The sequence below is a fragment of the Puma concolor genome, chromosome D4 (genome assembly GCF_028749965.1).
Source record: "Puma concolor isolate L17-30 chromosome D4, mPumCon1.1.hap2, whole genome shotgun sequence".
Classification (NCBI taxonomy): Eukaryota; Metazoa; Chordata; class Mammalia; order Carnivora; family Felidae; genus Puma; species Puma concolor.
The window spans coordinates 34984812-34997883 of NC_141679.1; the positions used below are offsets into that span (position 1 = coordinate 34984812).

Consider the following 13072-nt stretch of genomic DNA (forward strand, 5'->3'; position numbering starts at 1 on the left):
TGTTTTGCTTAGTAAATAAGACACAAAATTTACTTTATAATCATATTTATAAAAATATCCTTTTGAAAGTGCAGCAGTATCATTTAGATGTGGAAAACAACAAATATGCAATGAGTATGTAGCATGCTTATGGATTCCTTTTGACTGACTCTGGCTAAAATAGTGATATTGTTTTTACTAATTGTGTTTCCAACATTTTCAAAATACAGGTTATGACTGAATTGATAAACAGTAATTTTTTATCTCTGTTAAACAAAAGCATAATATTGCCTTCTGGGCCTCATTCCCTCTTGTGACTAGAAAAGATATTAGCTGAAACCTAGAAAACTACTCAATGTTAGAGATAAGACCAGACATTGATATACCCTCTATGATTCAAACTATAAACAAAAAGATCCATAGTCCCATCAATTGCCCCAAATGTTCACCAGTTTCCCTATATACAACACTTTGTGATAAGAATTATTAGGTTGATTCCTTCTTCTTAATAAAGTATCAATAAATTCTTGTAGTTTCACTGGGAAACATTCCCCTAGACCTTTCAAGTTTTGTCTGTTGTACAATTAACTTATTCATAAACATTTATTTGTATACTATATCTATGAGATACTCCACTGGTGACATAAATAATTAGATGATATCCTACTTTCAAATTGTTCTCATTTCCTTGGAAAGTATAGGCATATAAACACACTTTCATAATGAAGTAGAGTAAGAACTATTAGAAGTTACTTAGAGTACCATGGGATTAACTGAAAGCAATATATAAAAGTCATAGTACCAGAAGGGAAGAGCCTTTGAGGAAGCAATATGATAAATTTTGGAGTATTAAAGCATAGGATATATGGCAGTGAGAAGAGGGTAGAAGGATATGGCTAGATATGGAGGATGGAATCAGTTTATGAAAAGTCTTAAATTCTTTTAAAAAAGCCTATGTCAAAGCTCTGATGAGGCATATAATAATCTGCATTTTAGAATCATTGTTCTAGCAGTATAAAATTATAGATAGAATTCAAGTCTTTGTTCCATAGAGAACAGCCAAAAAAAGGGACCCAACAATACAAACACAGGTGATCTTTCTTATAGAAGAGCTAAAGAATAAGCCAGGTAAGCTATTGCATTTGTATTGACCTCTGGCTTAAGCATCTTATTCAAAATTGTTGAAAAGAAGGCTAATTAAATCAGTAAAAATTAGAAAACAACTATCATTTAAAAATCAGAAATTTTTAAAAATTTGCTTGATGGGGCACCTGGGTAGCTCAGTCCAATAAGCGTCAACTTCGACTCAGGTCATGACCTTGCAGTCCATGAGTTCAAGCCCCACCTTGGCTCTGTGCTGACCACTCAGAGCATGGAGCCTGCTATGGATTCTGTGTCTCCCTCTCTCTGCCCCTCCCCAATTTGCTCTCTCTCTCTCTCTCTCTCTCTCTCAAAAATAAGTAAATGTAAAAATTTTTTTTTAAATTTGCTTGAAGTTAACATGAAAAAAACTGATAATAAGACAAAATTACAATGTTGTCTCTTTTAATATTTTTAACCAATCTGTCAACTCTATGGAAAAAGAGGGTATGAACTTTGCACCTATTATATCATTGGCTCCGGTTTGTTGAGAGAAAAAAAAAAAAAAAATAAAAAGGTGAAATTATGGCTTAAAATATTCCAACCACTATTTAACATGATCTTTGGAGGTTTGCAAATAGCTTTATTAATAATGTACTGGGAATTGCAGGTTATATAATTTGAAAACTCACTATATTAATATAACTATTTATATATGTGTATATATATATACACACATATATATGTATATATGTACATAGATGTACATATATACACATATATATATGTGTATATATGTACATATGTGCCTGGGTGGCGCCCTCGGTTAAGCATCCGACTTCCGCTCAGATCATGACCTCACAGTTCATGGGTTCGAACTGTGGGTTCCTCCTGCGTTAGGATCTGTGCTGACAGCTCAGAGCCTGGAGGCTGCTTCGGATTTTTTGTGTCCCTCTCTCTCTGCCCCTCCCCCACTCACATTCTGTCTCTCTCTCTCTCCCTCAAAAACAAATAAATATTAAGAACATTTATATATATATGTGTATATATATATATATATACACATACATATATAATCTTTTATTTCCCTTCTCTTTATCATAATACTAATGAAATAAGTAGCATGTCAGGTTAAAAACAATTTTGCTTAAGAAAATTTTATGATATTGTGCGTCAGAGGAAAATATCTTAAATTATATAAATGTAATTAGAGGAGGATATAGAAGTAGTCCTAGAAACACAAATCCATTAAGAAGAAATCCATGTATTTGAAAGATAAACAAATAAAAAAAAACATAATATCAAGCTAATGGGTATATAAATATGGTAGTCTTCTCCATAAAAGTACAAAAAATTCTCTCATATATATAATATTCATTTTGGGATTTCTTCCCATTATGCCCAATAGTTTGACAGTTATAAAACATTGTTTATATGCACAGTATCAAAACCACAAGATATTTTGGAAGATAGCATCAGAATAGGAAGACCTTAGGATCACTTTGTCTCATGAATACAACTAGATAATTATTAAATTATCCTAAATACTCCAGAAATGGACCTGAAGACTGACAGAACAAACTCCATAACTAAAAGGAAAGAAGAGGTCACATCAAAGAAAGTAGAAAGTGTGGAGATAGGGTATAGAGGAGAAATGGATCCTGAGTGCTGTGGAGGGGTGGGAGTTGTGGCCAAAGAGAAGGGAATGAGGGAGAGGAGCACACAGGAGAATGCACAGGAGAATATTTCCCCAAAACCATTCACTTGGAAATAAGGGAGGCTGAATTTCATGAGTTCTCACAACCAGTGGAGTTTATAACCTGGAGTTTTTCAGAAAGATAAGCAAACGATAAGAGACTCTTAAATATAGAGAACAAATTAAGGGCTGCTGGAGGGGAGGTGGATGGGGGGGATGGGCTAAGTGGGTGATAGGCATTAAGGAGGGTATTTGTTGGGATGAACACTGGGTGTTATATGTAAGTGATAAATCACTGGGTTCTACCCCTGAAACCAATATTACACTATATGTTAACTAACTTAAATTTAAATTAACAAACAAACAAACACACAAACACTGAAGTTTTAAAGGTTAGTGGGCTTGGTTGGTATAGAGACCAGAGGGCACTACACTGGAGGGAAGGCAGGCAAACAACCCTGGGGCAGAGAGCATGGAAACAGTGATTTGAAGGATGCCTGACAAAGACAAGAAAGGATCAGAGAAATCTCCAGAAACAATAACAAAACAAGTGATAAAATGGTAATAAATACATATCTATCAATAATTACTTTGAATATAAATGGACTAAATGCTCCAATCAAAAGACATAAGGTGTCAAAATGCATGAAAAAATCAAGACCCATTTATATGCTGCGTATAAGAGACTCATTTTAGACCTAAAGACCTGCAGATTGAATGTGAGGGAATGGAGAAATACCTATCACACAAATGGATGTCAAAAGAAAGCTGGAGTAGCAATACTCATCAGAGAAACTAGATTTCGAAACAAAGATAGTAACAAGAGATAAAGAAGGACACTATATCATAATAAAGGGGAAAATCCAACAAGAAGATATAACAATTGTAATATTTATGCCCCCAACACAAAATACCCAAATATATAAAACAATTCTAACAAACGTAAAGGAACTTATTTATAATTATAAATAACAGTAGGGGACTTAGCACCCCAGTTACATCAATGGGGAAATCGTTTCAATAGAAAATAAACAGGGTCACCTAATTGTCTGACTTCTGCTCAGGTCATGATATCACAGTTTGTGGGTTCAAGCCCCGCATCAGGCTCTGTGCTGAGAGTTCAGAGCCTGTTTGGGATTCTCTCTCTGTCCCTCTCTCTCTGCACCCACCCTCCTCCCTGCTTGTACACACACACACACACACACACACACACACACACTCTCTCTCTCTCTCTCAAAAATAAATAAATAAACTTAAAAAAAAAGAAAATAAACAAGGATGGGTGCCTGGGTGGCTCAATTGGTTAAGAGTCCAACTCTTGATTTCAGCTCAGGTCATGACCTCAAGGTCCATGAGTTCAAGCCCCACATGGTGAACTGTGCTGACAATGTGTAGCCTAGTTCTCTCTCTCCCTCTCCCTTGCTCACATGCTCTCTCTCAAAATAAATAAATAAACATTTTAAAAAAATAAACAAAATAAACAAGGGAACAATAGCTTTGAATTACACACCAATCTAAATAGACTTAACAGATATATACAGGACATTCCATAGTAAAACAACAGAATACACATTGTTTTCTAGTGCACATGGAACATTCTCCAGAAAAGACCACATATTAGGTCACAAAACAGGCCTCAGAAAAAGATTGAAGTCATGGGGCGCCTGAGTGGCTCAGTCGGTTGAGCAGCCAACTTCTTCTCAGGTCATGATCTCATAGTTTGTGAGCTCGAGCCCTGCATTGGGCTCTGTGCTGACAGTTCAGAGCCTGGAGCCTGCATCTGATTCTGTGTCTCCCCCTCTCTCTGCCCCTCCCCCACTCATGCTCTGTCTCTGTCTCAGAAATAAATAAACATTAAAAAAATATTAAAAAAAAAGATTGAAGTCATAACATGCACCTTTTATGACCACAATGCCATGAAACTAGAAGTCAACCACAAGAAAAAAACGTGGAAAGACCACAAATGCATAAGGGTTAAACAACACACTACTAAATAATGAATGAGTCAACCAGGAAATCAAAGAAATTAAAAAAAATAAATAAATGGAAACAAATGAAAGTCAAAACAAAACCGTCTAAACATTTGGGATGCAGCAAAAGCAGTCCTAAGAGGGAAGTATATAACAATACATGAGGAAGCAAGAAAAATACCAAATAAACATCCTAATGTTACACCTAAAGAGCTAGAAAAAGAACAACAAATTAACCCTAAAGCCAGTAGAAGGAAAAAGAAATAATAAAGATTAGAGAGGAAAGAAATAATGTACAAACTAAAACAATCAAATAAAAAACAATAGAAGGGATCAATGAAACCAGGAGCTGGTTCTTTGAAAAATCAAGAACACTGATAAATCTCTAGCTAGACTTATCAAAAAGAAAAGAGAAATGATCCAAATAAGTAAAATCACAAATGAGAGAGGAGAAATAACAAATACCACAGAAGTACAAACAATGAGATAATATTATCAAAAACTATATACCATCAAATTGGACAACCTATAAGAAATGGGTAATTCCTAGAAATATAAAGGAATGGAATGAGTAATCAAAAAACTCCCAAGAAAGGAAAGTCTAGGGCCAGATGGCTTCACAGTGAATTCTACCAAACATTTAAAGAAGAGATAATACCTATTCTTCTCAAACAATTTCAAAAAATCAAAGAGGAAAGAAAATTTCCAAATTCATTCTATGAGGCCAAAATTACCCTGATACCAGAACAATATAAATATACCACTAGAAAAGAGATATATAGGCCAGAATCCCCGATGAGCATAGATGCAAAAATTCTCAATAAAATCCTAGCAAATTGAATCCAATAATATATTAAAAAATCATTCACCAGGATGAAGTGGGATTTGTTCCTAGGCTACAAGTGTGGTTTAATATTTGTAACTCAATCAACATAATATATCACATTAATAAATTAAAGGATAAGAACCATGTGATCATTTCAATAGATGCAGAAAATGCATTGGACAGAGTAAAGCATCCATTCACGACAAAAAAAAAAAACAAAAAAACAAAAACCTTCAACAAAGTTGGTTTAGAGGAAACATACCTCAACATAATGAAGGCCATATTTGAAAAACCAACAGCTAATGTCATCCTCAATTGCGAAAAGCTGAGAGCTTTTCCTGTATGGTTAGGAAAAAGACAAGGATTTCCACTCTCATCATTTTCATTAAACATAGTACTGGAATTTCTAACCACAGCAATCAGAATACAAAAAAAGAAAAGGCATCTAAATTGGTAAAAGTAAATAAAACTTCCACTATTTGCAGATGACATGATACTATATGTGGAAAACCTGAAAGATGCCACCAAAAAACTACCAGAACTGAAAAATAAATTCAGTAAAGTTGCAGAATACAAAATCAACATACATAAATCGGTTGCATTTCTATATATCACTAATGAAGCAGCAGAAAGAGAAATTAAGGAATCAATCCTATTTATAATTGCACCTAGGAATAAACTTAAGCAAAGAGGGGAAAGATCTGTACTCTGAAAACTGTAAAACACTGATGAAAGATGACACAAAGACATGGAAAGACATTCCATGCTCATGGATTAAAAGAACAAGTATTGTTAAAATGTCTATACTGCCCAAAGCAATCTACAAGTAATGGAATCCCAATCAAAATACTAACAACATTTTTCACATAGCTAGAACAAATAATCCTAAAAATTGTACAGAACTACAAAAGATCTTCAAAAGCCAAAGTAATTTTGAAAAAGAAAAGCAAAGTTGGAGGCATCACAATTCTGGACTTTAAGTTATATTACAAAGCTATAGTAGTCAAAACAGTATGGTACTGGCACAACAATAGATACATAGTACAATAGAACATACTAGAAAATCCAGAAATAATACCACAACTATATGGTCAATTAATCTTTGACAAGGCAGGAAAGGATATCCAATGAAAAAAAGAATTTCTCTTCAACAAATGGTGATGGGGAAACTGGATAGCTACATGAAAAGAATGAAACTGGACCACTTTCTTACACCATACACAAAAATAAATTAAAAATGGATCAAAGACCTAAATGTGAGACCTGAAACTATCAAAATCCTAGAAGAGAATACAGGCAATAAATTCTTTGACATTGGCTGTAGCAACTTCTTTCTAGATATGTTTCCTGAGGCAAGGGAAACCGAGCAAAAATAAACTATTGGGACATCATCAAATTAAAAGCTTCTGAACAGTAAGGGAAAGAATCAACAATACTAACAGGCAACCTACTGCATGGGAGAAGATATTTGCAAATGACATATCTGATGAAGGGTTAGTATGCAAAACATATAAAGAACTTATACAACTCAATACCTAGAAACAATTAATCTAATTAAAAATGGGCAGAAGACATGAACAGACATTTCTCTAAAGACATACATATGGCCAACAGATACATGAAAAGATGGTCAACATCATTCGTCATCAGGGAAATGCAAATCAAACCACAATGAGATATCACCTCACCTGTCAGAATGATCAACAACAAAAGAAACAACAGGTGTTAGTATGTGGAGAAAGGGGAACCCTTTGCACTGTTGGTGGGAATGGAAACTGATACAGCAACTCTGGAAAACAGTATGGATGTTTCTCAAAAAAATGAAAAATAGAACTATGTTATGATCCAGCAACTGTACTACTATTTACCAAAAGAATAAAAAAATGCTAATTCGAGGTGTATTTGCACCCTGATGTTTATAGTAGCATTGTCTACAATAGCCAAATTATGGTAACAGCCCAATTGCCTATAGATTGATGAATGGATAAAGAAGAAGTGGTATATATGTGTGCAGATATAGATATAGATGTAGATAGATATAGGTATAGATAGATATAGATGTATAAATATACATACATATATATATATATATATATATATATATATATATATATATATAATGGAATATTACTCAGCCATAAAAAGAATGAAATCTTGCCATTTGCAAGGACATGGATGGAGCTAAAGAGTATTATGCTAAGTGGAATAAGTCATTCAGAGAAAGTCAAATACCATTGGATGTCATTCACATGTAGAATTTAAGGAGCAAAACAAACAAAAAAAGAAAAAGAAAGAGAGAGACAAACTAAGAAACAGACTTTTAACTCTAGAGAACAAACTCATGGTTACCAAAGGGGAGGTAGGTGTGTAGATGGGAAAAATAGGTGATGGGGATTAAGGAGGACACTTGTCGTGATGAGTACTAGGTGTTTTGTGAAGTATTGAATCACTACATTGTATACCTAAAACTACAATTACACTGCATGTTAACTAACTGCAGTTTAAATAGAATCTTAAAAAATAACACAACAAAAGATTACTATTTACTTAAGAAATGATAAAATTGGAAATTAATAAAAACTGATTTGCTTAAAGTCATAGAAAGGTTGAACTTAAAACTCAATAGAATTGAAACATTGGTTTGTATAGCTGACTTTATTGACTAAGTAATCCATAAATTGTAGTTGTGTCTTTTAATTCACAAGGGGAAGAGAAAAAGATTTCATGAAGAGAAGTCAGTAGGCATGAAGAAAAAAAAGGGAAATGATTTATCCAAATGTGTATGAGTGCTTAGAAATGATAAAAAGATGTTGAATGATGATTTGGATTAGAGTTAATATAATTTAGGTATTAGTCTCTCCGTTGATAGAACTGGAGGATTTCATTCTGTGATTTATGTGCCAATTTTGACATATTCTCTCTCAAAAAGCTTTTTAAAATGGTATCTCAAATAAAGGCATAAAGCTTTTTTTTTATTTCCTTGAAAAAAAAGTACAAGGGAAGATTGCAAAAACGTATAATTCATGGTAACCTTCAGAAATTCTCTCTAGATTTTGGCCAGCTTTCTTTCAAGGAGTTTTGAAGATTTTATGTTGACTTGGAGCCTATATGGAGAAATCTTGGATTATTTGGGTAATTTTTTGTTCCTTATAGTCCTTGGGATTTCCTCTAAAGAATATGTGGAATTATAGAAGTATCTTAAAGTTGGGCAGCCTGTATGAATATGGAAATTGATAGAAACTGCCTTGCAGAATCTCTAGTTATGAACGGTTAAAAGAACACTGAAGATTTCAACAACTCTGTTAGATGTCCCATGATTTCTGAAAAGAGGTCAGAATATTAATGAAATACATGATTGATGCACTTGCTAAGGTATGTTAAAAAATAACAGATTTAATATATCTTTGACCAATATTCCCCAGTTGTAAAAGGAAGAAACTGAAAGAATTCAGACCATGGATAAAAGTTGGAATTTTAATAAAAATGAGACAAAATTATCCACAACTATCTTTGAGCCCTGATACACATTGATACACGATAGGATAATCTCTGCTTATCTCTCCCCTTCCAGTTTTCAACCTCCCCTTCCCACACATACATACACTCTTGCTCTGTGTTTCATGAACTCAACATTTACGCACTATTATCAACCAGGTTCTTTTTCCTTGTGGTTTCTTCATGGTTCAGGCAAGGCGAAGCATCAGCAGAATATTAAAAGGTAAAAGAAATGAAGAATTATGGTATTTATCTCTCTTGTTTTTTACCTGCCAGGACACTTGTTGCTTTTCTTTACTTAAGGTCAGGTTCTTCTTGAACAGATCTTTCTGTGTTCTGATAACCCTATGTTCCATCAAGCCTAGGCATGGAGATATAGCTTCCAGCTGTAGTTAGTGCAGGATGCTTCACCAACCTTTAATACTGTTCAATCTGTCTTTAAATAGTCACCTTATTAAACTCTCTTCAACCATTTTTAATTTTGCCACCAGTTTCTGACAGGGTTCTGACTGATACACATGCAGTAAATTGTCATATGATTACTGCTACATGTGAGAAGGGTTAGTGGTGGGCTGAAAAGTTTATTACATGTTTATTACATGGCAGATATAAAAGTGTCCCAAAACAAGAGTTAATGGAAAAAATACAAATACTTGTAAATTTCAATCATATATATTGATTATTTTGCTATGGAAAAAAAAAATCTCCTTTGCAATAGGGTTCCTATGTAGTATGCTCATAATTTAGTTTGCACTAGTTATAAACTGCTCTGGAGTGTGTATCCTGGTTACCTTAGAAATTGCTTTTCCTAAGTAGAAAGTGGCAATTATGGTCTGCAGGGGCACTCAGAAATAGTGTCTGTTTTTGAACTACAGGAAGACATGAAGGTGTGGAATTTTTCAGGGAGCACCAGATGTGGTTGCTCCAGTGTTACATAGCCCCACGTGTCCCAATTCACTATTCTTTGGGGGAATAGCTTATAATTCATCCATTGTTGTCACATCCTGGAAGACTAGTAAGCCTGGAGCTTTTGATTTAAACATTATAGAATTAAGTGCTTATGTGAGAAAACAGACCTATGGATAAATAGATGGTGAAATGCCTATTAACTACAGCATATAATTACATAGTATATAATCACCTCTGTGGTTGTTACAGGCCAAACAATAGTAGACAAGTGAGGTGTACATTAAGCACAAACTGTGTTATTCAGAGTCCTAAAACTCAGAATGTACTCACCAAGGAAAGAAGTTCATGTGTTATTCATTGTCAAAGTAGCTAAGAATACATTCCTATTCCCTAAAGATCTAACCTCTTACAATGGGGAATGCCGTGGGTATGGTGCTTTTATAAATCTTGTGTAGTGACAACTCTATACCCCCTACAACTATTTAACAACTATTTACATTTTCTTCAGGAAGACCAAACTAACCTTTCCCCCCCGTAACATTATTTTAAATTCTGATTCAAATTTGGGTTTTCAAGGCTGATACTAGTTCTTATGATGATAGCTGCTCTGTCAGACAGACTTTAAAGCCGTCCTCAGGGTTCCTTCCTTTTAGTATGGACAGGACCTATGATACGCTTCCAACCAACAGAATTTGGCAAAGGTGATAGGAGCCCACTTCCTGATTATGATACATTGTATAATATTCCATTTTGCTATCAGACCAGTGTTCCCCTCCTCCCTTACAGGTTTTAAAGAAGCAAGGTGCCATGCTTTGAGGTGTTCTGTGGAGAGAGACATGAGGCATGGAGCTTCAGTCGGCCTCTGGGAGCCGAGAGGAAACTCCAGCCAACAGGCAGCAAGGAGTTGGAGCCCTCGCTCTAATGGTCACAAGGAAGTAAATTCTGCCAACAACCTGGGTGAACTGGAAAGTGGATCTGTCAGTACTAGAGCCTCCAGATGAGAAGTAGCCCTGTCTTTTGTATTGACTACATCCTTGCAAAGAACAAGCAGTATCTGTCCCTACTCACAGAAACCGTGAAAGAATAAATATATGTTTTACTAAGCCACTGAGTTTGCGGTAATTTGTTACACAGCATAGGAAAATGATACACTTGCCAAACACATACTTGGTTAGTAAGCAGTGACTAAGTACCATGAGCCAAGAATTATTCACTCTATTTGAAAAGACAAGAGAGATAAATCCATATGTTCAAGGAAGTTATAGTAGGTGATTTCTAATATACATAGCTAAAAAAAAAACCAAACAGGTAAGATGTGTTCCTTTCATACGGAGATGCAGGAAAACTATTTACAATGCTAAATGACTGTTCTACTTTAAGTACATAAGAGAACAAAGCAGATTTACCCAATAGAATTAGAAATTTTATTCAGCTCCATCAATTAAAATCTGACTCCGTATGCACGTATTTTTGCATTCTGACATCAGCAAGAAGGAATCACCATTTTCTATCATGTGAGGGTGTATATCCTTGCCATTTCATCCCGTAACATCCCGTAAAACTTGCAAAAAGTTCACAATACTCAGCAATGCTAATTAGAAAATCTGTGACTTGCCTTTTGCTCAGGGGCCTTACTAACCTTCTCTGTATGGTTCCAATTTTAGTATATGTGCTATTGCATATATACTATGCTTTGTTTTCACATTCAGTAGCCACTAGCCTACATAGCCAAACTCTATTATCAAATCTATATCAGAGAGTTGCTCACTGTCTTAGATGACATTTTCAGCAAAGTTTTTAAGTGTCTGAATTTCTTGAATGAACTAGATCAACAAAACAAATCATACTATCAGGGGCAGAAAGAAAGAGAATTAAAGAGAGGGATGCAGTTAATACAGATATTAATTTTAAAAAGCCATATTCAATGATATTTGAAAACTGTTGCTAGTTCTTTTGTTTGTTTGCTTTCATGTTTGCAATTTCTGAGGCTTTAGGGACTTCACATCAAAGTAACAAAAGAGTGGCTAAATCCTGATATATTATAACGAGCTTCTGCAGCAATAATTAATATAAGGGGGCACTGACACTAGAATTAATCTTGGAAACTACTCTCAAGGTGATGGGGAAAATGAATGTGCCGTGGGAGTACCCCATAGTGCTGCACCATCATTGCTACGTCCTATCATTGATCATTGATGATGGCAAAGAAGTGATCGTCCACAAGGCAGAACTAATAATAGTCTTCAAATACGGAAGGATCTTTACTCACTTCTATGTTTGGTAACAGTCCATGTCAAGTGAATAATGAGTTTTTTACTGCCCCAAAGGGCACAAGCAATGAGCTTCCTTTTCTCCCTTTCCCTGCTGCATTTTAGACGGTATTGGAGACCAGTTAATTTGGATACTGATTTTTTTTTCCCAGATGTAAATATGTAGCTCTAAGAGATTATCCAAGTATTAGTATGATTGCATATTTGGGTACTATAGACAGGACCAATTCTGCCCTGAGCCAGACACTCAAAGTGACATCACAATTCAGGGAATTCCTTGGCTATGTCAGGCATAGGAGGTGTCCACTGTGTTTTTTTTTTTCATAGTGGTGGTGATGGTGCCATTGTCAGCATTAGCACCATTACTGGGATCTCACTAATTCAATACTTCCTTCCTGACACAAAAAGACACTCAAAGCACTTCAGTTATCTGAAACAATGTGTAAGCCATGGCTCTTAGGTAACATGATCCTTGTCAGGTGCATCTTACAGTTTAACGGGCTTCACTGAGATTTCGCACGCACCCTGAGTGCTTTCTCACCCTTGAACTTTGCTGCTGTACTTTTGCCCTAGTGATGCCTGCTGACTCTTGTAATCAGTAGTTTTGCTGCAGATAATGAACATTTTTCTAGCAAGTAAATTGTAAGCTCTGTATAAGATGCACAGGGGAACAATAGCTCTCTTTGGAAATGAAAAAGTAGCCATGCAAAATAAACAAGTGTTTGGTCCATTACTATTACCTCATTTCTTCCTGGAAGCATTTATTTTAGTTTCATAAGCAAGTTGATATTGTAAATAAAACTCCCCCATAATCTCAAGATAACACTTGGGTCTCACAATGTAGATG

General features: G+C 35.0%; 1 protein-coding gene and 1 non-coding gene across 2 annotated transcripts in view; both read right to left on the bottom strand.

The window, feature by feature from the left end:
• The window catches only part of PTPRD (protein tyrosine phosphatase receptor type D), a 2237777-nt gene that overhangs the window by 669995 nt on the left and 1554710 nt on the right, over nucleotides 1–13072 (bottom strand). The window lies entirely within an intron of this gene.
• LOC112851768 (U6 spliceosomal RNA) lies at nucleotides 11533–11642 on the bottom strand. Its single transcript, XR_003222814.2, has one exon. It is a non-coding gene; the product is annotated as a U6 spliceosomal RNA (small nuclear RNA).